Consider the following 15069-nt stretch of genomic DNA (forward strand, 5'->3'; position numbering starts at 1 on the left):
CACCCAACTGCAAAAAAAACACTTTTGAGAACCCAGGAAGGTGCACTTGGGAATTCTTTCCTGTGGGGTATCCTCAAGCCCTTTCACCCCAGCTCCAGGGAAGAACTGAGAACGAAAACAAAGAAAAACAGCTGTTGCCACCAGCTAATCAAATAACGTATGCACAAACCTCTTAGGGACACAAAAATCTAATCTTGATCTTGAAAGAAAGAAAGAAAGAGAAAGAAAGAAAGAAATACATCTGGAACTTGGGCTTTTTGCTAGGTTTAAAAAAAAAACAATTACAAGGATTAAGCATCAAGATAGCTTCTTGAGGTCCAGCTTAAGGGTTACAAGCAAAACAAAAGCACCTGCGTTAGCACAGAGGAGTCCACAAGCCATAAAGAAATAAAAGGGATAAACCTAATCGCGTCTTCCTAGACATTCCCTGATCTACTTACATATCTGGGGTTTCAAATGAGTAGTTTCTAGGTGTGATCTGATGATTTTCATACCTGGCCCAAAGCTTTTTACAGCGTCGGTGCTCTGTTCACACTCTCCAAAGAAACACAACAGACAGACAAAGAGGAAGTTTTTTCCCAATTTTAAAAAGTTCTAGCCTTCCCATTGGCTCTTTCGGTCCCTTCCTTTTACCTATGGACTTTTTAACCCTTTACAGGTAAAGCAAGTAGAGAACAGCTACTAACGGGTTTTACAGCTAACTGGCTGGCTGGGTGTCCATAAAAGGGTGCTATTCCCCTTCCCCTTTATTTATCACAGTCCACCACAAAACCATCTGAGAATAGTGCCTTTTAGGCCCTACTACATGCACTGAATTAAAAACTAGCAATATAGAAATAAGACTGTTTTATTTCCAATGCCCTAATTGATCCATTCTCCTCAAATCCATAATATTTCTCAAATCGGAGTAGAGAGGTTATTTTACTTATAGAATAATTTTATTTATAGAAACACACACTTTCTAATAGAAAGTATATCTAGATTAGTATAGTTCTTACATGAATAACAGCTTCTTTCTCAGATGTTATCTTTTCTTTTATTACTATTAACTAATAAAATATTTTGAACCATACATTTAACTGTTTGGATCACCAGACTAACTTTTCCTAAATGAGAAAAGCCTCTTGTAAGGATCTTCTAATAGTATAAGTAAAATAAGCCAAATAATTGTTAAAACCAATATCAAGACAACAAGGCTCGAGGTAATGGAGTACACAAAAAAGTCACAGGGATTGCTCAGCATTCAGGTTTTATTTAGTAGGGCAGACAGAGCCTGTTTTCAATGTTAATCTCTTAGCAGAATCAAAAGCTATCTCCTTTTCCAGTTCACACACTGAAGTCATTACACAACTATCCCCAGTTGCCAAATACCTTATTAAAAATCAGATGTTATTAAAATTATCTGCAGCGGAGTTCAATGTACACAGATTTCCAGCCAATAAATAGCCAGAAATGTTTTTTCCGCCACTTACTACTTTAGAAATACAAAATTTTCACTTGCTTTTCAACAGCTTTGTTTACACTGTAATGTGATGCAGTATCATCTAACCTATTCCCTTCTGTAAACAGTTGTTTGTGGTAGCTATCAATATGGTTTAACATTCTAATATGAGAAGCTGCTGTCTGAGTAATCTAAGCTCCTTTGGGTGAGGTTAGAATGGCAACTCTAGCAGATTAAGATGTGTGTGTCCATAATTCTCATTAGCATTATTATTGACTTCAGTGGGAGCAGGCCCAGGATAAGGTAGAAGTTAAGATAAATGCCCCTGAAGCTATGTAGACCTAGCAATCGTTACAATGTTAAAAAGATGCTTCGTAATTTAAGTGTTTACAATGAGGCAGGTCTTCTGCTGGTGTATTGCCATAGCTCCATCAATGCAGCTATGACAGTTGGCACCAGCAAAGGGTCTTTCCCCCGGATGGGGAAGACCTTGATTCAGAGGAAGTTGAGCCTTTGCTGAGAGGGTACGGAAGCCTTCCTTGTATAAAGATTTTCCCGTGAACTTTAGGGCCAGCTGCTGAGCTGCCCCAAAGGAGGGCAGGGCACTGTTGAGGAGTGGGGGTGCAAAGGATCAGTTTGCACCCGTACACCCTGCAGTCAGTTCTGCACTGGCCTGGTCCCTGCTGTAGTTTATAGCTGCTTCATAAGCTGCAAAAGGAAAGAGAGTGGTGAGAAATAAGTAGCTCCAAAACAAAGAGACAAACAAGAGCTGAGCAAGACAAAAAGTGGTTTCAGGACTGTATTTGTCATTTCTCTTCTGAACTGCCATTTTCCTGCTTTATGGAAATGCAGTAACAGCAAGGGAAAAAATTGCAAGTCTTGAATCAGAAAAGGCAAATGGACTCAAAGAATTGTCCTGTTTAGGCTTGGAAACATCCTCTTGGCTGTTTTGGATCCCAAGAGCCATTCTGAGAAATAGTTGCCAGCTAGCACAGAAATGCAAATGCCTGGCACTCTGTAAGGTATATCAACTGTGGTAGCAAAAAGAGAATGTGACCAGTGACCCTAACCCAACAACACAGTAGAATGTTAGCTCATGTTGTTGTTCTCCACCTCCTTTTTCTCCACCTCTGGAGCCCTAACAAGTTCCCTGTATCATTAAACTTCAGAGATAATTTTGAAGACAATGATAATGCCAGCTGGTGCCTCTCATGCACGCTGTCTGACTCAGTCAACTAAATGGGAAAATTGAAGGGCATCAGATGCCTTGTAATTTTATAAATTGTACCAAGTTGTCAAAGGCCATGTAGCTATGATTCTGTGTATTGCTCCTTAAAACTCATGGGGCCAAATTCAACCCTGCTATAACTCCTTTGGCTTTAATGTTACAGCAGGGATACATTTGGCTCAGGGAGTCTGCATGCCTACCAGAGGGCAAGGGCTGTGAGAGGATTTGAGAAGGAGGATCTCAGAGTGAGAGCCATGCTCTGCTTTCTCTAACATGATGATCTTATGTGTGTTTGTGATTTGCTTTGTTTTTCTTTCCCTTGATCCTGCAAACATCTTGCTCTTAGTTTATGGAAAACATGAGTGATCATATCCAATTTCTTCCTTCAGTCACCCAGATCTCCACTTCAAGTGAAAATCCTGAATGCTACTGTAATTTTTTTCCTCTGACTATAATATTGCCATCCCTTTTATGAGGGAAATTAACTATATTGGTCTAATGGAGCAGGGTTGATTTTAAAAGGATTATTTTTTCCTATCTAACCATCAGATAGAATTTAAGATTTTATTGTTAACATGATGGGAATTAATAGTTCAGGATAAAATGCCTGACATAACAGAAATCACTTTTATTGACATGAAAGAGAAAAGAGCTTCTTCAACAGGAATTCAGTTACTGGAAAAACTAAAAGACTAACATTTTCTGAGCAATCTTGCAAGGACAATAAATATAATCCAACATATCCGCTGAGCAGTTGTATAATTATGCTGAACTACAAGAGATTGATTAGCAAGGACTAAATGGGATCTGAAAGTATAGTATGAACTATGTCAAATTTGGATTAGGAATAGTTGGGTGTACACCGAGTTACTGAAAGGAAAAGCTGAATTTCTCCCTGATGTAACTCCATTTATGGGATTCCATTGAACTCTGTGAAGCCAGTGGAGTGTTGTGGGACACGCTTAACTGCAGCTGCTGTCACTATAGTCTCGCCACACCTTTCTGTTGTGTAATTCAACATAAGAACTCTCACCTCTTGTAAGAAGAAGCCCCCTTCTTCATGAAAATGTTAAACCACATGCATCTTCCATCCACTATTTCTAATTTCCCTAGTGGTATGGTACCAGTTTGATATGAAGAGTTTTAAGGTCTGGCTAACAGGACTATTTTACCAGAAAGAATCTAGAGCTGAAAACAATCCATTGCACTGCTGTCACTTTTTCCATCAGAGGACATCAAAGCATGGATGTAATAAAAAAGCCCATAAAGTAAATAGTGTAATCCTCATTTTAGAGATATGGAAAGTGAGGTATAGAGGTCCAGACCCTCAAAGGTATTTAGGCAACTAACTCCCATTGATTTCAATGGGAATTAGATGCCTAAATACCTATGGGGATTTGGGCTAGAGAAATTAACGGATTTCTCCAAATTCATTTAGGGAGCAAGGCTAGGAATAGAACGGAGGTTTCCAGACTTCCATAACACTAACTAAAACATTAGTTTGACTAATTAGCCTAACTTATAGCCAAACATTAGCCTAATTTATAATTACTATGCATTAGATTACAGCGAGAGCAAAGCCTGGCAGCACTTTCTAAATACACAGGAAGACATAAGGATGACAACACTCTTTTCATTCCAGTAGTATCTCTGGAGGATGTTAAACAGAAGCTGTTGAAGTCAAACACTTTTAAATCAGCAGGTCCTAATCACTTGCATCCAAGAGTTTTAAAAGAACTGGCTGACAACCTCACTGGACCATTAATGTTGATTTTCAAAAAGTCTTGAAGCACTCGGGAAGTTTCAGAAGATTGGAAGAAAGCTAACATTGTGCCAACTTTTAAAAATGGTAAATAAGATGACCTGGGTAATTATAAGCTTGTCAGTCTGACATCAATCCTGGGCAAGATAATGGAGCTGGTGATATGGCACTCAATTAATAAAGAATTAAAGGAGGGTAATGTAATTAATGCAAATCAACATGGTTTTATGGAAAATAGATCCTGTCCAAATTTTTTTTTACTCTATTACAAGTTTGGTTGAAAAAGATAATGTTGATGTAATATACTTAGACTTCTCTCAGGCATTTGACTTGATACTGCATGATATTTTTATTTAAAAAACTAGATCAATATAAAATTTACACATCAAATGGATTAAAATCTGATTAACTGATAGGTCTCAAAATGTAACTGTAAATGGTGAAATTATCATCAAGCAGTTTCCAGTGCAGTCCTGAACGGATCGGTTCTTGGCTCTATGCTATTTAACATCTTTATCAATGACCTGGAAGAACACACAAAATCATCATTGATAAAGTTTGCAGATGACACAAAAATTAGGGGAATGATAAATAATGAAGAGGATAGATCACTGATTCAGAGCAAAGTGAATCGCTTGGTAAACTGGGCACAAGCAAACAATGTGTTTTTAATACAGCTAAATGTAAATATATACATCCAGGAACAAAGAATGTAAGCCATACTTACTGGGTGGGGGACTGTCTCTTGATTCTGAAAAAGATTTGGGGGCCATTGTGGATAATCAGTTGAACATGAGCTCCCAATGTGATGCTGTGGTAAAAAGAACTAATGTGATCTTTGGATGCATGAACAGGAGAATCTCAAGTAGGAACAGAGAGGTTATTTTACCTCTCTATTTGCATTAGTGCAGCTGGAGGCATGGATCAGCATTCACGACACACTCCCTGTCAGTGCCCATGCCAGGGAAACTAATGATCCAACCAGCAGACCAAATTTGGTAACGAATCCTGGTCATGTGCCACCTGAGGCACATTGCACATATGCCCACAAATCAAGAAGGCTGTTGATAAATTGGAGAGGATTCAGAGAAAAGCCATGAGATTAGAAAACAAGGATTAGAAAACAAACCTTATACTGATAGACTCAAAGAGCTCAATCTATTGAGGTTAACAAAGAGAAGCTTAAGGGGATGACTTGATTACAGTATAAAAGTATCTACCTGGGGAACAAATATTTAATAATGGGCTCTTTAATCTGACAGAGAAAGATATAACACAATCCAATGGCTGGAAGGTGAAGCTAGATAAATGGAAACTGGAAATAAGGAATAAACTCTTAACCGTGAGAGTGATTAACCATTGGAACAATTTACCAAGGGCTATGGTGCATTTTCCACCGGTAGCAATTTTTAAATCAAGATTGGATGTTTTTCTAAAAGATCTGCTCTAGAAATTATTTTGGGGGAAGTTCTATGGCCTGTGCTACACAGGAAGTCAGACTAGATGATCATAATGGTTCCTTATGGCCTGGGAATCTATGAATATGAACCTTCCTCTCAAAGGTTGTACATTTGCCCTTTTTCCAATATAAAATGTTGATTTACGTTCCAAAATTGAATTGCCAGTTTAGAAGATGCCACAATCTGAAGCCCATTAGGAAAAGGCATTTTTTAAAATAAATTTCCAGTGCAGTTTATTGAGAAATACCAATGACTTTTTTTACTTGAAATCATGGAGGGTGGGCAGCCAAACTTCCAGTGAAGTTTTTTCATTTTTTTTAAACTCCAAAACTAGAGGAGTCATTTTTAGTAACACCTTTTGATCTTTGATTTCTTTATCAAAAATGAAAAAAGTAATTTAATTTTTGGTTAATTTTGATTGATTTAAAAAAAATTAAATTTTCTGCAAAAAATACCAGTATAAATAAATTGCTACAACTTTTGTGTGAACACAAGGCTTTAGAAATTTCAAGGTGCCATACAGAGAAATTTACATAGCTTGACTTCACTCTTTATTACTCAGCTGTGGAAAGGGGATAACACCTACCCGACATGGGTGTTGCGAAACCTACTTTATATTTGCTAAGTGCTTTGAGATACTTGAATAAGAGCAAATTTTGCTGCAATTGTTACTGGGTTTGGATTTTACTTGTCAGGAGTAACAGAGGAGAGACCCCTCTCATTCACTGGGGCTTTTGGTACCTCTTTGTGTCCATTGGTTCCCCTCCTTTCTATTTTTATTGGCTTAAATATGTAAGTGTTTAAATAAGCTACAGTTTGAGTCTGCTTTGAAATAAATTGAAAAAGCGTGGAGAGCTGTGCAATAATGAGGTTGCTGTGGTATTTGCTTGTTGGCAAACAGTAATTAAAACATCAAAACCCCACGGAACAAGTCAGTACACTTGCAGCATTAACTTATGCACCCAACTTTTGGCTCATGTTGGTGTGCATTTTGTACTGGATTTGTGTCACATGAGACAGGAATGGTGTCTTCCTCTCTTGTCTACCTGGGCTTACTTAGATGCTCACGGGGGAACCTATGAGAGAGATGACAGATGATATCACAGTAAAGTTTTCTGAGTAATATACATTGGAATTGTGCATACACATGTGCATGCAAACTATGCATGAATCATCAGCTGGTCATATTATACTTGTACAAATACTTATTTATAAACTATACATGAGTGAAAAAGATTTATTTTCTTTCCACGGTGGTGCATCAATAGTATGTTTTTGTGTTGGATTGAAGTTTGTGGTCCCTTTGATGCAAAACTCTACTATGTGGTACAAGAGTTCTGTTGAAGCCATTTTATGCCATTGTGATATATCATGCTGAACCATTGCATCACAAAAGTTAAAAGAAAAAATATGCACTGTAATGGTACAAAAACATCATCCACTTGATAGCTCGTATATAATGTCTTTCCACGGTGGATCTGTAGTAAGTGCTTGATAAATTTCATTTGCTTTAGCCTTGTGCCAATCCCCTAGGGTAAATAAGTATAATTATTCCCATATTATGAAGGGAGAAACTGAGGTACAGAGAGGTTTAATGAATGCCAAGGTCATATAAAAGCAGCAGAGCTGGAAATAGATGCTACTCTGATGCTCTGTTGCACAAAACCCTTCTCTATGAGGGTACAGTCTTGGTAGGGCAGCTGTTATTATTCCAACGGATATTTGAGGCCTACTAGATTTGAGGGGCACATTTCATATTTGAGATGTTTAAGTATTTGTATTTCAATGCAGCAATTCAGAGGCAGCCTTTGAATGTTTTTCGTGGTGCATTGACATCATTAGCCCAGGAAAAGTGTTTCTATAAACAGAAGTCTAAAAATGTTTAGAAATATGTTACCATTAAGACAGGCTCAGATTTTAAAAACAACAACAAAGTGACAATATTGCCTTTGGGGGTTACGGGAGTGTGTCCTCTTGGTCACTTGATCAGTCCCAGCTGCTCTGAGAATACTTTCTGATGCTGCAGAACAGCTGTGTTCTTCTATTACTGAGACACTGTAACAGGCAATTGTAGCTGTTTTGGTATAAGATTAAAAAGGTTAATTTCAAAATGATTCATACTTTTTTTTTATTTCAAAGTATCCATGTCTAAATTGTATTTACAATTTGGGTCAGATTAGATAATCTAATGGTCTCTTCTGGCCTTGAATTCTACGGAAAAAATGTGTGTACAAGGAATTGCATACACAGAACAGAGTGCATATGCGTTTCACTTACCCTAGTGCACCCATTCAAAGATTACAAGGCCAGAAGGGACCTTTGTGATCACGTAGTCTGATCTCCTGTATATCACAGGCTGCAGAACTTCCCAAAAATATTTCCTTTTGAATACACCTTTCAATTCATCCCTTAGTCTTGATTTTTCATTGCTAAACCAAATAAAAACATCATTTTTGTCTCTATTTCATGTCATTAGAGTTTAGAAAGCAGAGAATATAAGCTATTTGTATTACAGTAGTGCCTAGAGATTCCATCTGAGCTAAGAGCCCATTGTGCTAGGCACTATGTAAACACATAATAGACACAGGAGGACAGTGAACAAGATCACTGGTCAGATGCAGTATAGCAATTCCTGTGTTCTAACAGTGGTCAGTATCAAATGCTTCAGAGGGAAGTGCAAAATAGTGGTTGGGTTAAACTAATAGAGCACAGAATGCATCACTGAACTAAATTAGATAATTCACTTTCAGCAAAAGAACAGCTTTAAGAGCATCTGTGCTCTGTCTGCCTTGAACCTGTTCATCACGCTGAATACTTGTTCTATTGGACTGCAAGTTCTTTGTAAAGGTCTTAGGAATTCTTCTTGCACAAGCATTTTGCAGTTATTTAAAAAACCAACCTGTTTTGAATGATGAATGCAAAATTTGGACCTTTCATGATTCACCAATGAAGTTCCTGGAATGATACGTGAAAATTAAACTATCAGAGTAAAACCAGGGCATAATGGTCATCTTAGAGTGCGCTTTTATTAGTAAAGGCAAAGGAAAAGTGTGTCATGCTGTCTGAAGTGGCTCACAACTGTCAGGGCAGACTGTCAAAAAACAGGGCAGACATCCCAAATGGGTGGTGTGTTCTCACCATGCCAGTACCAAACGTGAACTCCTGGATCATGATACCAGTCTTAATACCATAGAGTCACAGAGTCCCCTTAGATGCTCTAATCTATCTTGCCACCCAGACAAACTGGGTTTCACTGACTTAGTGATAGATGATCATTTGCACCAAAGATCATATCACATTTAGGTTGCTTCCAATCCCAAGTGACCAGTCATTTATCCGCAGATCAATTGGTTACTCTAGATCTTACACCAGAGACAACACTAGCAGCCAATTCTATAGTAAACTAAATAAAGATTTATTAGCTAAGAAAAATAAATGTTATTGAGAAGTTAAAGCAGGTCAAGTATATGCACAGGTCCATCATAGTTTGTAATTCCAAATGGTGGCAGTGATGTAATAAACTGCCAGTTTCCCAAGAATCTTTTCAAAGTACACAGATTGTCTTTGGGGATTTCCACTTTGGACTCTTACAGGGAAGTGTACCAGATACAAACAAACAATCTAGGGGTGAAGGCTCTTTCCTTGAATCCATACTTATAGCTTCTTCTCACAGAAAACAAGCTGACGGGGGTCACTACCCAAGTAGGCTTTTCCTTTGACGCAGAGTAAGGTATGCACTTAGTCTTTGACCTCTGATCATCACACGCAATGACCACTTGCTTTGAAATTAGCACTTTTCTGTTACAGTTCTTCATTTGAATTTCACAAGGCTTCTTTCTTGTTTGATGGCTCATTTGATGGGTTATTTAGTTACAAGGGTATACACAGTGTAAATGTTTGCCATTATAATGTAACAGGATACCGATAAGTGAAAATAATGCAAGTAACATCCCATTCGTTTTCATGAAGTTTAAACACCAAATACACTCTTGTACATTTAACTATTACTTGGATCTATACTAATACACAAGCGAATTGACTTGGGGCTTTGGCATGAGCTGGCACCTGGTCTATCACAAATTGACAGAGGGGCTACTGGTGGCTACACAGGTGTCACCTTGCATTCAGAGTGGAAAGTGGTAGGAGTTAATTCCATCATCTTCAACCAGCTCCTGAGATCACTGTGGCTGATGCATAAATGAGGTTTACCCTCATGGGCAGCAGATGAACCCCACTTTGGGGAGGTTAGCCCACCAGCCCTACCCCTTCTGATCAAGGCCCCACCCCTCGCATGCCAGAGCCCTAAAACATGCCCCCCCATAAAAGGAAAAGCCCTGAAGCCCTGACCGGAGAAGCCCGCCACCCCCAAGCTGGGCTGAACCACCAACAGCCTCCCCGAGTGCCAGCTCCTCCTGCGCCTGAAGGCCCCACCCTCCTCTGCCAAGCCACCCGCCCCAGCACCTGGCCAAGCCTCCTCAGTTAGCCAGCCATTGGCTCTCCGTGTCGCTCCTCACTCCCCCGTCCCGAGGAGGAGGGACACAGCAAAGAGCCAGGACCTCCGGGGGAGGGGGGGGAAGTGGAGGAGGCAGTGGGGGCTCGGAAGGGGCAGGGCCACCGCAGTCCAGTGCAGTGCAGTGGCAGGTTAGTGGCAGCACCAGGGAAAGCTAAGCCTTCCCAAGCCTATTATATCCACCGCCCACGTTTACCCTTACGCTTCACCCTGACAGTAGGCCACTCCATTGTGCTGTTGGATCTGTGTTCATGACCAGTCATCTTGATCCTGAAGCATGAGGCAATTTTAAGTATTCCAGGCCTTCCTGCTGAAAAGGAACATTTTCTTATTTATAAATTGCCTATTATAAATAGATCAGATATAGAAAAAGGTCAAATAATAAACTAAGAACCAGGTATCTGTAACAATGTACTTGTTGTAACTTGGAAAAAATATAGGCTCCCCTGTATAATGTATCCACTGTATAATGAAAAGTAAAATAATGGCAATCCCTCGCAAATGGACTTGGGCTGCTACATGGCAGGTTTAGTTGGCTATGCTTCTCTCTGTCCACATGTGTAGCCACCTGCAGCCCTCTGTCAATAACACACTTCAGGAATAGCATTGAGCCACAGAGGGTATAGTAGGCCCCACGGGGATGAGCTGGGAACATGCTAATCTACATAGCATGTTACACTGGGAACCTAAGTGATTTTCACTGGGAAAAGTGGCAAAAATTATTGGATACACCGCATGCCCCATTTAAGGGGTTTGGACCTGGAACAGCACTGATCAACATCAGAGAGGAAGGATGGTCCAGTGGTTCAGGCATTAGCCTGGGACTTTGGAGACTGGGTTCAATTCTCTGCTCTGTCCAAAAATTTCTGTTTGACCTGGACAAGTCTCAATCTGTGTCATTTACCATCTGTAAAATGGAGATCATAGTGCTTCCCTACCTCACAGGGGTGTGTACAAAAATAATGGGGCCCTGCCAGCATTAATTGCCTGGGTTCTCACTGCACATGATTACTACTACTGTAGTACAATCCCTTGCTGTCTGGATGCAGCCATGCCTCTATTTCCCTGCTGGTAGGTAGTCTGACATTTCCCAGCACAGGCAGGGACTTATTTTCCCCAGTGGGTGCTCACTCCTTTCTGCCCCCTCCCCACTGTGCAAACGGTGGGCGGGGCCTCAGAGGGAAGAGGCAGAGTGGCAGGTGGGACTTGATGGGGAAGAGGCCATGCAGGGTGGAGCTTCAGAATAGAGCAATGGCAAAGTGCGGAGCAGGGCCACAGTGCAGGCGCTGGGGCTACAAAAGATTAATTCAGCCCTACTGTGGGTGCAGAGCATCTCCTATTTTTTTTAGTGGGTGCTTGAGCCCCAGAGCACCCATGGTGTCAGCACCTATATTCCCCAGGTGCAATCTGGACTGTTGAACAGCTGTGTCCCCTTAACTCTCTAGCCTGGGGTGCCTTTTACACTGTTTTACTGCCCCAACAGCCATTCTTGGCCTGCTCACACAGCTGTCAGCATGCAAATTCACTCCCAGCTAAACACATGAGCATTCTGACCAGTCACTCATGAATTTACATACAGGAAAATATCTGCAAATTTAGTCTCAGCCTTGTTCCCCTAGAAATGAGCATCTTGTACTGTCCAGCACCCTACTGAACAATGCAAGCTCATAGAAAGTCTGTCATTTCAAAGGATAATTATATATGCATCAGCTTTGCTATCCCAAATGGAGTTTCCCCACATACTTTAATACGTGGACACACTGGTTAAAATAAAACAATAAGATAAGTTTATTAACTACAAAAACAACAAGGGGTCCGGTGGCACCTTAAAGACTAACCGATTTATTTGAGCATAAGCTTTCGTGGGTAAAAACCTCACGTCTTCAGATGCATGGAGTTTATTAACTACAGAAAAATTTTAAGTGATAATACATACCTCAGGATTGGTTACAAAAGAAAATAAGAGTAATATGCAAGCTAATACCTAACTTAACAAGTTAAGTGAATTTAAAGCAAAGGTTTGATCTCACCATATGCTGTTGTAAATTTCACGGGCTGGGTCTCCTTTCAGCTTGGGTCCACTTCCCCTTAGTTCAGTTCTTTGAGGATAATTGATTTCATGGGCAGAGAGATGGAAGAAAGAGGTGGAATGGAGGCCGTTGTCTCTTTCATACCACCCTCCCTTCATTGAGGATTACCCCCAATTTGGGTGCAGGCAACAAGTAGTCTCTTGTGGACAGAAGGGTTGGAACCATTTCTGTGATGAAATATAAATTTCTGGTTTACACCTTCCCATTGCTGAAGAATGGCTGCTTAAGTAAGTGATGGCCCTCTTGATTTTCATACCTGTCTGGGGGTGCCAGTGTCTTTGACACTGAAAAACTGGTTTGTGGGTGTTACCCAGGATTACAGCATATTTCATAACATTAATACAGTAGAATCTCAGCTTCACATAAAGTGTTGCTACACATATTTCAACAGGATAATTTTTTACAAAGTATATCTTGTGAGGTATCATTTGAAAAGTCAATCTGAATACTGACTTTTCAAATGATACATTTTGTACAAAGTATGCTTTGTGAGGTATCAATAGTCTTGTAAAATCCCATTTGCTGTGCAGGATAGTTTATCTCTCCTGACAAACTAATCACTCCACCCCTTCCATTGTAAACCAAAATCCAAACAAAAAACTTTTGTCCAGTTTCACTCTCTCGACCAAGGCCTCTCCCAGCAACTGGGTGACCTTCACCTCTTGGTTGCAGGGATCCACCCCTCTTTATACAGGTATGTCAGACCACCACCTCATGGTGGTAGCACTGATGTGTTTAAACAATGAAATGTGTGTCCATTCAGCCTCAAACATTCCAGTCACACTTCACTTTTCCCTCCTCCACTACATCTTGGGCTACTTCTTGTAACTGCTGTCTGCCTCTTAGGGTATACCTTCACTGCAAGGTTAGCCCAAGCAGTTACCAGGGTTTATATGTGCTTTGAACCTCATTTGCTTGCCTGGCTGTGGGTATTAGTTGTTTTAATGTAAAATGGGCACCTACCTACGGGTGGACCCAGAACTTGGGTGCTGATAGTTCTCCAAAGCCTTTTTTCTGCTTTTCTGCCAACTCCCTTTTTCTGCACCAGAAGTCACCTACCAGTTTATACATACCAGGTCAGCATCTAAATCCCACATTCTACATCTGCTCCATTTCTGCACTGCTCACTTGAACCACATTTGAACAGAGATACCATCTGGGAGATCCTCTTTCCAGCATGCTCCTAGCTGGCCAGGTGTTCATACCAGTGTTCTGGTGGACCTCTAGTGTAAGGTCAATAAAGTCCATGATTTAGGGAAAAGTACTCAAAATCAGAATCCCTAGGAGAACATCTGGTAGAGGAGGGGGTTTAGCAGATGGCAATTCAATGCAGGAGAGAAATAAAAAAACGTGAAGATCATGTACCACAAGGCAAAAGACGCCAATGAAAAGTCCGGAAGCTCCGTCAACTTGCCTTGCTGCGAGGAGCCTGATAGGGTGCTCAACACTCCCCGACACAGAACCTGCTGTTGTGCCGGAGGGACTTTTGAGGCTGAATGGATTATTTTTGGAATGGGGCCAAAAGGACCAACAGGGTCAGAGGTGACCCCAGCAGCAGAGAGACCAGAGAAGCTGGAACTGATGCCATGGACAGAGGAATTGGAGGACATCCCTGGCCTGGAACCCATGGACCTGATCAGGGAAGGGCCTGAGGAATGAACCAGGGAGGAAGCAGCATCAGAGCAACAGCTGGATAAGAAGCAGTTGCCATTTTTGTGGTTATTAGGGAGAAAATTACAACCTAACGGGAAGGTTTTGCCGGTTTGAGCACTAATTATTGTTATGAAGGATATTAGATGCTGAGGGGTGGCTTTTGCTTCAGTTGAGGGCAGAATCCAGGTCATTTCCCTAGCCCTCTTTCTCTCCTCCCCTAATACATGCAATCCTAGATGTATTCCAATTCAAGGGGAACAGGGGGTGGTGTGAAATGTAACCTTGCAACTACTGACTTATTCTAGCACTCCCAGTTGTGGTCAAAGCTGAGATAGGAAGCTAAGCAATGCAGGCAGATTATTTTGTTTTTTATTGGGGGGGAGGGGGCGGTTGTTTTGTTTTTTGCATGCTTCCACTAGCATTAAAGCACTGTCTAGACTATAAATCCCACTCTGTGGTCTGGAGCCACATTAACTGCATAGCACTTTGAAAAGTCTCTTGGTACTTGGTATTGCTGGTTCACTGCCCAGCACAGGGGAGGTAGATGTTCTGTAGACACCTCAGTTGTAAGCAAGCTTCTGCATCCTAGTTCAGCATTCTGTTTATGTTCACCCACATTTTTGTCCACACCAGACTGATGCTTGAGAACTTTTCGTACCAGAGGAACAAAAGATGGTCCCCGAGATTCCTGGGCAGGACGAACATCCCACATCTCCACTCTTGTCCAATAGCTTACTAACCTCTCCAGTAATTGACTTGCTGATCAGTCAGCAGCTGACGAAATATCACAGATAGGTAGACTTTGACTACAGGCCTAGATAAGTTGTTCCCTCTTCCAATCTAGATTCTCAAACAAATTAACATCTTTCAGTGCCACCACTGCCTGAAGTAACGAAGACTGTCACTGTCTTGGTGGGATGGTGAC

Source organism: Dermochelys coriacea, chromosome 3 (assembly GCF_009764565.3).
Source record: "Dermochelys coriacea isolate rDerCor1 chromosome 3, rDerCor1.pri.v4, whole genome shotgun sequence".
Taxonomy (NCBI): Eukaryota; Metazoa; Chordata; order Testudines; family Dermochelyidae; genus Dermochelys; species Dermochelys coriacea.